This window comes from Rhinolophus ferrumequinum, chromosome 17 (genome assembly GCF_004115265.2).
Source record: "Rhinolophus ferrumequinum isolate MPI-CBG mRhiFer1 chromosome 17, mRhiFer1_v1.p, whole genome shotgun sequence".
NCBI lineage: Eukaryota > Metazoa > Chordata > Mammalia > Chiroptera > Rhinolophidae > Rhinolophus > Rhinolophus ferrumequinum.
The window spans coordinates 15,324,121-15,338,774 of NC_046300.1; the positions used below are offsets into that span (position 1 = coordinate 15,324,121).

General features: G+C 45.4%; 1 protein-coding gene across 1 annotated transcript in view; it reads left to right on the forward strand.

Annotated features, from left to right (window-relative positions):
* Positions 1–671: 671 nt before the first annotated feature.
* DCLK3 (doublecortin like kinase 3) overlaps positions 672–14,654 on the forward strand; it is a 43,427-nt gene continuing 29,444 nt past the window's right edge. Inside the window, exon 1 of the mRNA XM_033131627.1 lies at positions 672–775. The gene's annotated coding sequence lies outside the window, so the exon portion shown is untranslated. The remainder of the gene's footprint in view (positions 776–14,654) is intronic.

Consider the following 14,654-nt stretch of genomic DNA (forward strand, 5'->3'; position numbering starts at 1 on the left):
CTAGAGTCAGTGTGTGAGACTAGCGGGAATCGGGTAGTAGGAAAGGAGTGGTGTAGAAAGTCTGGACTCTGCCAGCCAGGAAGGGCGAGGATTGCTGGGGGTGCTGAAGACGTCTGTGGTCTGCCACCTACAGAGAACGTGGGCGAGGCTCACGTTCAAAACCCGACCCCTCCTGGTTCCGAAACCGTGCACAAGGCAAGGAAGGAATGCAGAAAGGCTGGACCCGGCGGGGCGGGGAGAGGCGGGGCTGCTAAGGGTCCCTGGGGGCCACCTTCGGGTGCTCAGTGGCAAGTAGTGGGCGTGGGCCCGGGTTCAAAGCCCGGCCCCGCCTGGCCTCCAGGGCCCCAGGCGGCGCGCCCAGCGGGGCCAGTGCGCGGAGGAAGGCTGTGGCGGGCGCGCGGTTGCTAAGCCCAGCGCCCCCGGAGACGTTCCTGGTAGTTGTCGCCGGCGCGGCGCGGCGCGGTGCGGGGCGGGCAGCGGGAGGGAAGGAGGGGACAGGGCGGGCGCGGGCTCGTGGCTGCTCGGTCGCGCCCCGCCGTCCCGCGCCTGCTGGACCGTCGAGCCGCCGCCCCGCAGGACCGCGGCGGAGCCCTGCTCGCCCGGAGCCCGCCACCTCGCCATGCCGGCCGCCGCGCCCACCTCGGGCCCGCCGCCGCCCCCAGCCCGGCCCGCCCCGCGTAAGTGCTGTGCGCTCTGCTGCGGACCCCAGCGGGGACGCCGCTGCCGGGGGTGGGGGCACTTCTGTCGCCTGGACTTGAGACCCCCTCCGCGCGGGGTAGGGTAACAGTGCCAGCCCCGCGGGGGTGTCCGAACCGCGGTGTGTGTGTGTGTGTGTGTGTGTGTGTGCGCGCGTCTACACCCGCGGAAACTCGCTTCCTCGGGGATAACGCTGTCCGGAGCTGGTTTCCTCGCCAACCAGTGGGCATTCCTGGGAAACGCGTGGGCATCTTTCGAGGTGTAATGGGGCTGCAGAAGAGGGAAGGCACCTGGTGGGGAACTGACATTTACCGAGCAGCTCAGCCTTCCAGGTGCTTTACCTCGAGTTGACCTCATTTCATCCTCTTCACAAACCTGTGAGGAAGGTGGAATTAATCTCCAATTTCTGAGATGAGAAAACGAAAGTGCCCAGAACTCTTGATTTGCCCAAGGCTGCAGGGCTGGACAGCGGTGGGTCTGGGATTGGAACGCTCATCTCCAGAGCTCTCCGATCCAGATGAAGGAAAGGCAACTCCTCAGAACTAGATAAAGAAACACGGGAACGCTGAAAACCATCAGGAAAAAGACTCGACGCATAGCATTTGGGAATTAACAGAAAAAAATAAATGAGTTCGTGAAATACCCCATTAATTAATTTCAAATCTCGGAGAGCATTTACACTGCTTTCCCCGTCTGGCTCCGGGGGCGGTGTTGTGAGGTAGGGGGAGGACAGACCGCACCAGTGCTGGGCAGAGGCGTCTGGGGACACCTTTTCAGAGGATCCGCCTGCTGGGAGTGGGGGGTGAGGAGAAGTAGTGGAGGGAACTCAGTTGTTATTCACCCCCAAGTTAGTCATCCTTTCACCTCACCCCCTCCCTGCTGGCTCCATTTCCTTCCCTTTCCTTGATGTACTGTCCAGGGTGACAGTGGAAGCTGGGTCCTGCCTTTGTCATTCATTGTCTTTCATGAAGCATCTTGGCATTGGGTGGTCCTGTGGTTTGATAACTGTGTTAGGAGCTGTGACGTTGGTTTCGGTTCCTGCTGGCAGAGGTGATCTGGGGCTAGTGTTGAGTTTACAATCCCAATCCCAATCCGCGGGGCTTCCAGAGCAGTAGCCAAGCATCGTGTTTAATCCTTCAGGGGCAAGGTGGCAACAAACAGGATAAAAAAGGAAAGGGATATTAGATTTGGCTGGCAGCCCAACTTCACAAAAGCATTTAAATGTAATATTTGGATTGCTTTGGGTCGTGCCATAAAATGCTTCACTGGAGAGAGAACAGAGGCAGAAAACTGTTTCTGAAAGATGCTCTGTAACTCACTCCATTTAAGGTTTGAAAGGTCTTTGGGCCGTGGTCTTTGATGGTGAGCTAAAAGAAGTGCAAGAAGGGAAAGAGTCCTTACTGAGAACCCCAGGAAGCCTCAGAATAACAGAGATAGAGTCTTATTATGGTAGGCTTTGGGCAAAACTTGGAGGCAGAAATGTTGGACTGTCACAGAGGCTTCGGTGCTGTGCTGTATCCCCTCACAGCTCTTTGCCACCTTTGTGCACTTGGGTGCTTTCACTCCCAAAGGCCAGCCCCTCCTCTCCACAGGAGGATGACCTTGGGCTGCTGGAGTCTGCTTGGTCTACAGGAACTGAGAGCAAAGAGTGTCTGGGAATTGACCTCTCCCCTGGGGGCAGCCCCTCACCAATGACTGAAGTATAAACAATCCAGCTCTCTTACCCTTGATTGAGACACTCCAAGCTGTGACAGACTTTGTCTCCAGAGACCCATTGTAGAGTTGTGTCAGTTGACTTCCCTGGATCGTTTTTTGGGCTTGCTTCTCTTTCTTGTCTCACTTCTTCACTCCCCAGTTTTTCCTAATAATACTTCCTAATAAAACACTTTCATAAGGATTTTTATCCCAGAATCTGTTTCTAGAGAACCAACCAAAAACATGGACCCGCTCACTCTCAACCTTTTTTTCCTCCCATGGGATCCAAGTCAGACTGTATCATCAGTAATGGGCAGCCTGTGCAAGTCTGGAAAGTGCTTTGTACACATTTGCACAAGGTGCCTCCTTCTGGCAGCTGGAGTCCTGTGCCTCGGCACAGGATTAGCAAGCAGGGGTTCAGCACCCCTTAACCCCCTATCCAGGTGCCTTTGGTGGTGCACACAGTGCCCAACAGGGGGGTGGCATGGTGCTTGGGCATGGTGCTCAGAAAAGCAAAGCAACACGAAGATAGCTCAGTTGTCCCAAGATCTCCTTTCTTGGTCTCTCTCCTCCCTCTTTTGCCCAGTTTGAGGGAAATTTCTCTCCCAGGTTTTCCTAAATATTTGGATATTTCAGGCAGATGTTTTTGCTTTTCTCTGGTGAAGCGTCAAGTTGCTTAAACGTCTTAGCTTCTTTCTAAAACCAATAAAGGGAAGGGAAAGGCTGTCTTGGCCAGTGGAACCACAATACCACTGCAGGGATGGTGGTACCTGGTAAGAGAGGGTGGTGGGCAGGTCTCTACCCGCCTGGCTCTCCCGGGCCCTCTGCCTTGACTTGGCCTCAGGGGCTGCTGGAGTCAGAGGCTCTTGCCTGATGAGGTTTCCTTTACTTGCATCCAGGGGCCCACTGTATCTGGTATCAGAGTTTCTCCACCTTTTCCTTTGGTGGCCTCCTGTTACTGTCTAAATTTGGCTCATCTGATGGTAAAGCAGAGCCCCTTTTGAAGATGCATATGTGAGGGAGTTCTTTGAAAACGATGTTCCTGTTAACTGCCAGGCAATGTAGGTCAGAAGAGGGAAATACAAGGAGAGAAGAAGAGTGGGGAAGAAGGTGTCTACTGGGAATCAGGGAGTTGAGTTCCATCCCCAGAGGTCTGAGGCTTCCTGGTGATCTGGGGCAAGTGATTGAACTTCTCTGGGAACCTCAGTGTCTTCACCTTTCTTTACTTAATAATTTTCCAGTGACCTCAGAGGGTTGTTTGATGATCAAAGGGGAGCTATTTTCATTGAATCATCAAATAATGATTGAGCAAGCCCATAAAATCCTTACCCGGGGAGAGCTGGCAGTCTCTCGGGAGCAGTGGTGTATATGGAGGCATCGCGGTACAGGTAGTAAATGGAATAGAGAGAAGCACCAGTTCAGGGGCTGTATGAAGGGACAGGAGGCTTGGAGAGCTGCTGGGGCAGCTCTCGAAGGCTAAGTGTTCACTGAGTTTTGCAAATGTCAGGGTGCCGTGTACTGTGTGGTTATGGGGCTTGGAGCTCTTGAGTCCACCAGAACTGCCTTCAAACTTGGCTCTGACACTTCAGAGCTGTGTGATCCTGGGGAGGGTATCTACTCACTCTGAGCCTCAGTTTCCTCATTGGTAAAATGGGCATGATCAAATTGATCTGAGGATTCAGTGATGTAAAACACTTAGGAGATGTTATTACCAATGGAAAGCATTGTAATTAAAGTTACTTTTTAGGCTGGAGAGATTCTGTTTGAGTGCGTTGGGTTAGTGTTTCTCAAATATTAGGCATAAGCATTATCTGGGGATCTGGCTAAAATGCAGATTCTGATTCAGCAGGTCCGGAGTGGAGCCTGAGATTCTGCTTATCTCACGCTCTCCTAAATTCTGTAGGTGCTGCTGGCTTGAGGACCACACTTTTGAGTGCAAGGCCCTGGGCCACTCCTCCCCAGGTAAAGCCTGAGGCCTTTTGGGGGCCTGAAGAACACTGCGTTTGGGGAGGTGAGGCAAGGGTTCGGGCCTCCTGGGCAGGTCTGGCCTGGGGCTGGGGCAGAGACCGCTGGGACTTGCTATTGTGTAAGGTGTTGCCGACAGGGGGTTAGGGATCTAACCCGACTTCTTTCAAGTGCCTTAGAAACAGCCCCCTGGAAGAAGCTCTTCCTGGCCAAATGGCCAAATGTTGCTTACTTCTCCTGCATGCTAGCCTTGTGGGTGTAGAGATGAATAAGCCACTGAACCTGCTATAGGGTGGTCGGGGGCTGGAGTGGGGACAGTCGTGCAAACATGTGATTGTACGTGGTGAGAAACGCATTCTGTAGAGTTCATGGGTAATGGTGATGGGGGTAAGAGGGTTGGAAAAGGGAGGAACACTTCCTGGTAGTAATTAAATCTGATTGGTTTTGAAGGATAAATCACAGTGGTGGGGTGAGGGAGGAGGGCAGAAGAATAGGGGGAATGGAATTCTAGGATTAAGGAATAAATAGCACGTGCAAAGTTAGGGTGTCATGAAACAGCTCAGTGTGTTCAGGTCTTGGAATGAAGCGTTGTTTGGAGCATGGAGTATTCTGGGAAGGGATTGGTCAGGAAGGCAGAGCTTAGTTCCCAAAGATGTATGTCAGGATAGGCTAAGCTCTGCTGCAGTAACAAATCGACTTCATCATCCTAGTAGCTTAATGCAACAAAGGTTACTTGTCACTCACACTGTGTGACCCTCACAGGTCAGTGGAGGGCCAAGTTGACACAGCTTTTTCCATCTTGCAGACACACCATTTGGAGAATGTGGTCTGTGTAGTCAGTCACCTGCACAGGAAGAGATGGTGGGAGAGTCGCTCTCTGGCTGTTCCGTGCTGTAGTCTGGAACTGATGGATTGCTGCTGATTCCCACGGTCCATGGGCCAGAACTCATTGTGAGGAGCCTGGGAAATGACGGGGGGTATGAATGGAAAGTTCAGAGGCATCACTGTCTCTCCCCCATATGCCTTATTATGGGCCTTACACCTTACTCAAAGGCCAGAGTTTCTCAAATGGGAGTAATATGTGAATTCCTTTAAAGGAAAAGAAACATCTTATAGATTCCTACTGGTGGCTTAAATTGTTTTTATTATAATGCAGTTCAGATATGTAATAGCATTCAATAGGTTTAAACTCTGTGTTTAGAGCTCTTATATGACCATAAAACTGAAACAAATATAGAGGTAAAATATCAGCACAGCTACAAATGAAGGAAATTCAGATTAACTTCGTGAATTTAATGTGATGAAGTTATTTTTGCTAAAACCAAATCACTGTTTCTGATTCTAAAAACAGTTGTTCAGGTTCTTATGAATTTGGTATGCAATATGACATGTCACATGAGTTGTGTAATGGCTCAAGTCTCTCATCAGTTTCCTCACTCTGTGTATATTAAGTCTGATTTGTTACTTTCTCATTAGCCTGCGACAGTTAAAATAATCTTTCTTGCTGCCAACTATATCATCGATGCAAGAATATGTCCGGTGAAATGGTGTGGTAGCACTTGGTCATCACGTGGTCATTCGGATATCTGGAATATGTTTCGATTGATTTTCTAATGATATTCTTTAAAAAGATGATCATGAAAATGAAAGCACAAGGTGAAACAGAAAATAATGTTAGAGAACATCGGAGCCCCCTAGAATATGTCTGAGGATCCCCCAGAATCTGAGAAATAGGTGGAAAACCACCGGAGTGTTTCATGAAGGGGGAGAGATGACCACCTTTATGAGTTAGAGATATCACTTTACTTTATCCAGGTGTGTGAGTAGGTGAGGTTTAGGGAGGAAGGCCAGAGACATACGATTCAGGTCAGGTGTGATGAGGGTGGGCACTAAGGCGGTAAATAGTTAAGGGAATGGAGAGGAAGTGTCATATTGGAGATGCGTCTTGGAAGTGGAATCCACAGGGCTTGGAGATTGGCTGGTTGTGGGAGGTGAGGGAAGGGAAGTCAGGGATGACGCTTAGTCACGGGGGTCGGGGCAGTTGGTGCCGCTGACCAGGGTGGGGACCACACACGTTCACGGAAAGAACAGTAGAGCTCCAGGCCAAAGCTGTGTGCAGCCATCGTCATCATCCCATCTTTTCTAAGTCACTCGAGCTTTCCTAAACCATTTTCTGAGGAACTACTGCGTCTAGTTCATTTCATTAGTGTTCATTTGGATGATAGGAGTGTCTTCGTTAGCCTTTCTATTGTGCCTGCTGTTTCTGACCCAATGGAGAGGTTTCTGGCAACATTTTGCCTAATGAAGCACACACTTTTTTTTTTTGGTCTTCTACATGTTTGAAGAAAGTGGAGAAAATTGTGGCTAATTCTGAGGTAGAAGCTGTGATACCATCTGATGTGAGATTAGCTATCCTCTTCAGCTTTAAAGAGCGCTAGCAATCAACTTTCCACTCTTGTATTTTTTCGACAAACATACTCAAAATTCTCTGAGGAGAGAGCAGACTTGGTGCTGGTTAAATGATCTCTAGATAATTACCCAACAAGGAATGTGGAAACTACCCTTTGGGGAGGCATCGAACACAAGGTCACCCAAACAGACAGACAAAAATGTGACCAACAGAAAACAAATCCTTGTTGTTGCTAGAGTGAAATCTTGTGTTAATTAAAGTTTTCAGCCTTAAATAATTTAAAATGCAACTTGGTGTTTCCTGTTTGTATGAATTATTAACCTAAGGCACCAACTGATGGAAACCTGAGCAAGCTGCCAGATGTGGCTTTGACCCCACTTGTTCTCACTCCTGACAACTTCTTCCTGTCTCTTGGCCTTGGTCCAGGCATCACCTTCGTGGCAGAGCCTCTGAGGACCTCCCGGGAGACGTGTAACCTCCCCCTGCTGCGTCTCTTTGGAACTTGTGATACATGGTTTTTACGTGAGAGCTTACCTGTCACCCCCAGAGCTCGCATACTACTTGAGGGCAGGCACCGTGTCTTTTCATCTTGGAATCCCCCCAAACTAGCGGAGCATTTTTTCTAATAGCCATCTCCACACCCTCAAGCTAGACCAGGGCAGCCTTCAGGAAGCGTTTTTGGGCCTCAGGGCTGGTTGGAGGAGAAGGTTGCCTAGTACTTGAACCTCACACTTAGGAGCGTCCTCCTAATGAGATGACCGGGAGGTGGGTAACCCCCGGGCATCAGTTGACTCCAAGTTCCACAAAGAAAAAGTCGCTTCAATCTGGTATACTTGGTTCCTTTCCGTTTCTTTTTTCTTTTTAAATGAATATGTTTAATGATTTGAGTTTTCTTAACTCGAACACAAGGTGAGACGCTGAGTAGAACTGTGGTGTCCTTTTATTTGTTTTACGTTAAGCAGCCTGACCTGCCAGGTCTGTCTTTAGCATCACTGAAGAGCTGCATCCTGGCGTCCTGATATTACCTTTTATTATCTAGACTCAAATATAAACATGTTCTTACTAACAAGTGTCATTCGTCCAAAGGAAGACTATGATGTTGGGGCCAGTGATGTCTAGGACCAGTCAGAGACACCTACACACAAGTTTTAAATTCACGAGAGGTTATGTTTCAAAGAGAAGACACACAATTGAACCCAAGCTGTTTGTGGTCATGGCATCTGTAACTCTGCACATGGACTATCGGGCGGGATCCTGTGATTCCTATAGCTGCCCAACTCCTCTGTGTACCTTTTCTCCCTATCCTTATTCCCTCCCTCCCTGCGTTCAATTCTAGAATGTTTATCTATTTGTTTATTCTGAGCCACCCAGAAAGGCAATTACAGTACATGGAACCTCATGAAATAGCCTTATATATTTTTACTTCAAAATATAATTAGAAAGTGGACAGGTATAAGGTCAAAATTTAAAAATTATATAAATTGTATATATCAAATTATATTAATAATATAATTATTATATTATTTATGTTATATTATTAATAATACAAATATTATATATGCATATATAAAGCTGTTCTATATAACAGCAATAACCAATTGGAAAATCCCATTTAAAAATAATAACATATGTAATGTCAACATATAGAGAATTCCTAGGAATGACTTTAGCAAGAAATGTGCATGATCAACAAGGAAAACTACAAAAAGGAGAGAGGAAATAGAAGATCCATTTCGATGACTGTCCATTCCAGAATGTGAAGTCCTAATAAGTTAAACATATCAATTCTTTCCCATTGTAATTTGCAGGTTTGCTGCAAGTTAAGCACTAATACAGTTTTTGATGGAAGACAGGAGGGAAATGAGTAATGAAGACAGTAAAATATATTACAGAGCCAGAATTACTGTATCTTGGTACTTACCCAAGAATAGCTGGATTTAAGGAAAAAGAAAACTATAGCCACCCCCATAGATACTACTTCACATGAGAATTTAATATATAATAAACGATCGTTACAAACTAATCAGCAAGGGAAGAACAATTTTTATTCAATATTGGAACAATCGGTTAATAATTTGGAAATGAAAGGAATCTGGGTTGTTATTTCACAGGTATATACCAAAATCAATTCCAGATGAATTAAAAGCCATAGACAAACATAAGTAAATTGTACTTTAATATCAATCAAACCACTTACGAAAGAACGAGTTTGGAAATTAGAAGCATTCAAGGGGATCACAGGTAAAAGTTTCCAAGAGTTCTTAGATATCTTACAGGATGGAGATGGGAGAGGTGCTGACCTATGTACTGGCACCCCACGGGGGCAGTGCTGACGCCGTGTGTCCGCTAGGTAGTTGTCTCAACCGAAGATGCCAGGAAGCTCAGTGGCTACTGTAATAAATTAAATCAAACGCTGATTATTAGAACCTTTTAGTACTTTTTTTATTCTTTTATTTTTTTTCAGTTACAGTTGACATTCAATATTATTTTATATTAGTTTCAGGTATACAGCAGAGTGGTTAGACATTTGTCTAATTTATGCAGTGATTGCCTCAATTATTTTAGTACCCAGTTGACACCATGCATAGTTGTTGTGACATCATTGACTATGTTCTCTGTGTTGTACTTTACATCCCCATAACTATTTTGTAACTACCGATTTGTCTTTCTTACTCTCTTCACCTTTTTCACCCAGCTCCTCAACCCCTCTTCTCTCTCTGGCAACCATCGGTTTGTTCTCTGTATCTATGAGTCTTTCTGTTTTTGTTGAGTTTTTGTTGTTGTTATTAGTCTTTAAATTCCACATATTAGTGAGATCATATGGTATTTGTCTTTCTCAGTCTGACTTATTTCACTTAGCATAATACTTTCTAGACCCATCCATGTTGTCGCAGATGGTAAGATTTCATTCTTTTTTTATGGCCGAGTAATATTCCATTGTATATACTGTGTCCAATTTGTCTATTGATGGAGACTTGGTTGCTTCCATATCTTGGCTATTAAAAATCGTGCTACAATGATCATAGGGGTGCATATATCTTTTCAAATTAGGGTTTTGTATTTCTTCAGATAAATACCCAGAAGTGGAATTGCTGGGTCATAAGCCAGTTCTATTTTTAATTTTTTGAGAAACCTCCAAACTGTTTTCCATAGTGGCTGTACCAATTTGCAATCCCGTGAAAAGTGCATGAAGGTTCCCTTTTCTCCATCCTCACCAACACTTGTTGTTTGTTGGTTTATCGATTATAGCCGTTCTGACAGATGTGAGGCGATATCGCATTGTGATTTTTATGTGCATTTCTCTGATTAGTGACATTGAACATCTTTGCAGATATCTGTTGGCCATCTGGATGTCTTCTTTGGAGAACTGTCTATTCCGTCCCTCTTCCCATTGTTTTAATTGGATAGTTTGCTTCTTTGGTGTTGAGTTGTATGAGTTCTTTATAAATTTTGGATATTAACGCCTTATTAGATGTGTCACTGGCAAGTATCTTCTCCCATTCAGTAGGCTGTCTTTCATTTTGTTGGTGGTTTCCTTTGCTGTGCAAAATCTTTTTAGTTTGATGTAGTCCCATTTATTTATTTTTTTCTTTTGTTTCCCTTGACTAAGATAGATCAGAAAAAATATTACCAAGAGCAATGTCAGAGAGTTTACTGTCTATATTTTCTTCTAGACGTTTTATGGTTTTGGGTCTTACCTTAAAGTCTTTAATCCATTTTGAGTTTATTTTTGTATATGGTGTAAGAAGGTAGTCCAGTTTCATTTTTTGGTATGTATCTGTCCAGTTTTTCCAACACCATTTATTAAATAGGCTGTCTTTAACCCACTATATATTCTTTTGTCATAGATTAAATGATCATGTATGTGTGGGTTTATTTCTGGCTTCTCTGTTGTCTTCCATTGATCTATATGTCAGTTTTTATGCCAGTACAATGCTTTTTTTTTTTTTTTTTAAAGAGTGGGGAAGGGAAACAGGACTTTATTGGGGAACAGTGTGTACTTCCAGGACTTTTTTCCAAGTCAAGTTGTTGTCCTTTCAATCTTAGTTGTGGAGGGCGCAGCTCAGCTCCAGGTCCAGTTGCAGGGCGCGCAGCCCATCCGGGAGCTCAGCAGCAGCTCAGCTCAAGGTGCTGTGTTCAATCTTAGTTGCAGGGGGCGGAGCCCATCATCCCCTGTGGGACTTGAGGAGTTGAACCGGCAACCTTGTGGTTGAGAGCCCACTGGCCCATGTGAACCGGCAGCCTTCAGAGTTAGGAGCATGGAGCTCTAATTGCCTGAGCCACCGGGCCGGCCCCTAGTACCCTGCTGTTTTGACGACTATAGACTTGTATAGTTTGATATCAGGTATTGTGATACCTCCAACTTTGTTCTTCTTTCTCAAGATTGCTGTGGCTATTCGGGGTCTTTTGTGGTTCCATGAAAATTTTAAGATTATTTGTTCTAGTTCAGTGAAAAATGCCATTGGTATTTTGATAGGGATTGCATTGAATCTATAGATTGCTTTGGGTAGTATGAACATTTAAATGATGTGAATTCTTCCTTTCCCTGAGCTTAGTGCTTTCTCTTTAATGCCATAAATATTAATTTTGTATTCAAAAGAGTTGATCAGTTTCTACAAGAATGGCATAACCGGAAATGTTTTACTGGTTTTGAAGATGATGGTCTTTTCCAGAGATGTCCTGTAGTCGGAAGGGAAAACAGGAGCCCAATCACATTAAGGAGAAATAGAGAATAAAAAAAAAATAAAAAAATCTGAGAGCCAGTTGATAGAACCCTGTGGTTCCCCTGTTCTCAGGAACATTTGTGAGTTATTTGCTCTTTTCTTGTTGCTTTGTCTACATTACAAAGCAAAGACAGCAGTGGCTGCCTGGTTTCTTGATGTTTAGCTGCACTTTCTTTATCACATGTACAAAGTAGGTGTGTTTGTTAAGCTGTTTTCTTAGAAAGGAAAGGAGTGTTAGTGTTGAGGTTGGAGTGGGGTGGGGTAGGGGACAGACTGGTATTGCTTTATCTTGCCCCCAGCATGTTCACATGGCCATAAATACAGCGTGGGCTTTTAAATAATCTTAAGTGTGGATGTTAACAAAGAAAAATAAACCCGATACATGGTGGATTTTTATTCTATTGGGAGGAGGGAGTGGGGTTTTAAATCTCTGCCCATTTCAGGGGAAAAAAACCACACAATAGAAAAAGTTATATATTTTTCATGCTGCCTTGAAAAAATGTCAAAAATTCTCAGCGGTTTCTGGCTAGCTGGCTGTCTCCATCTGGAGGCTGGCATTGTGCTTTTTTATCTTACAATTAACTACCATCCGCTAAAAATTCAACCACTAATAATCATATTGTTTCATAGCTTTTAAAGGAGCTTTTTCTTAAATGTTCTTAACCGTGCTTTCCTTACCCTTGCGAGTTATCAGTGTTTGTTTAGTGTAAGAGTTGCAAAACTAGATACTGGAGAATCACTGATGATCACCCTATACTGTTCTTTCATTCAGTCACATACATTTAGTGAATGTCTACTATATGCCACAGTGGTAGGCACAGTAATTTTAATTTACTTAAATTTAAATAGAAAATAGCCACATGTAGCGAGTGTCTGTTGTATTAGACAGTGCAGAGCTAGAGGGTTGGGGAGACAGAGGTTAAACCATCAAGTAAATATTGTCACACCAGTAGTGTTAAGTGCTATGAAGAAAGAAGCAAGATTGGAGACTGAGGGGGATGAAAATCTTCGGTGGAGGCCTTCGGGGACATGATATTAAGGTGATCGCAGACCCGAACAAAGGTAGGAAGGATGTGTGCGAGAGAAATAGTTTGAAGACGCTCCCGGTATCTTTGGGTAATTAATTGCCTTTTGTTTTTAATGACACATGAGAAAAGGAATACCTCCTACTTAAGAATTTGAAAAAATGCCACAGAACACTCAGTGTTCATTCTTACTTTAAAATTTAAAGCCCTTATGGACAGTGGTGTGGGTCCAGGTTCCCTAGAAGCAGAACCCGAGGGTAAGATTTTTGTGTACATAATGTTGTCCATGTCAGGAGAAGGGGGCAGGGGTGCAAGTGGAGCAGGGTGTGGTCTCAGCTGGAGATGGGCCTTAGCCTGAGCCCATGGGAGCCCTGGGGCATGCATTGCACCACCGAGCTGGTCCCACCTTGGGTTACGGGCTGGTCTTTTCTACCCTTCCCCGGTCCGTCAGTCCTGATGATGCGCTGCCCTTTGAAGGCGAAATGGGTGTGTAACCTCCTGGGTGGAATGGCTCGTCAGCAGAGGGTAATTCCTGAGCAATGGTGGCCCTTTAACAGCCACCTCTCATAAGTGGGTAGGGGCCCCCACCTAGTAAGGTATAGGGTGGGCACCTACAGCACTCATGGCTGTGCTGGCCCTGTACAGTGTTCATGACTGAGTACTTTAGATAGATTTGGAGCAGAAACCAATGAAAAATCCTGCGTACGTGGTTGTTTTGATCACCTAGCACATTCCAATGATTATGAACTTAACTGATAGGCTGTTTTCATGAACACTCCTGTGGATTTATTGGGTTCTTCATGCAACACCTGTTTATTGCCGGCCTACCACAGGCCTGGCCTCAGGTCTCTGCGTTTGGAACCTGGCCATGCAAGGCCCATTTATTTAGTAGAGTCCATCCCTGCAAGTTATGTCTTTTTAGCAAATGCCAAGAAACAGCATTGCAAGGGGTCCTGAAGAAGCTTCGCCACAGCTCCTAGAGATGCCAGAAGCTGCCAGGGTTTACCCTGTCGAGGCTCTGAAGCCAGCAGTCTTTGTTAAAACATTTATATGATGCTCTCAAAAGGCCTAGATGTAGCAGTTGGGCTGTTGGAGGGAGCCGGGTAAGGTTCTGTCCACTGAGGTCGGCTTCTCAGCAGAGGAGCCAGCTCACCTGGGTGCCACTGTTGTCAGTCTGACTTAGCAACAGTGTATTGAGTGCTTAGCACGTGCAGGCGACCTTACGCCTGTCATCTTGTTACAGTCTTTGCAGCCATCCTGGGAGGCCGAGTTGGTGGTGGCTGCAAAGGCCCCATGCCAGTGAGGACCACTGGGCACTCCGCGACATGTAGGTGAGGACCTCTTGTCTCTGGCACTCAGGGTGGGTATTGGGGCCCCTGCTAGAGCTTTTTGGATGCCTTTTGCAGTCAGGGTCTTGGTACCATGACTTTCCTACTTTTCAGTTAGAGGAAAACTAAACCTAATCTGAATTCCCTAAAGAAAGGCAAGTTTGCACCTTAATCTGCTTTGCCCCAATATCACTCTTCCTGGTTTGGAATCTTAAAACACTTCTGGGAGTTGTTTTTTAGATCATCCTGTGTATGGGGATATCAGGGACAAGCTTATTTGTTTATTACCAGCTGCGGGAACACTGTGTGACTTTATTTTGCCCAATTGGGATGCTGGCTGGCTTAACAATTAGGGCAGAGCTCAACCGAGTCTGCTTTGCTTGGGTATCAATGCCCGTTGATGAGTCTGAGTCCTGCTCTGTTTCCTCTGGATGATCCCGTGAGCTTTGCTTTATTCCATTATTCAAATGACACCCCTACACATGTCTGAGCCATTGTTCAAAAATATTCAGGGTCTGTGGAAGGATGGTTTCAGTTCTTAATAACTAGCTGTGTGATCTTGGGCTGTTGCTTACCTTCCCTGGTCTACAATTGTTATCTGAAAATTGAGGGTGGTGGACTACTGGCCCTTTCAGTTCTATTATGCAAAGATTTTTTTACCCATATAACCTTTGTGTCCAACACACAAACCCTCCTTGAAATTCTTCTTTGTATCGTCCTTAGATTGGATCGGTGGCATTACTTTTGTTGACAAAGGATGCATATTGCAACATAAGCAATTTTTACCAGTAAATCCAATTGATCATGTAAA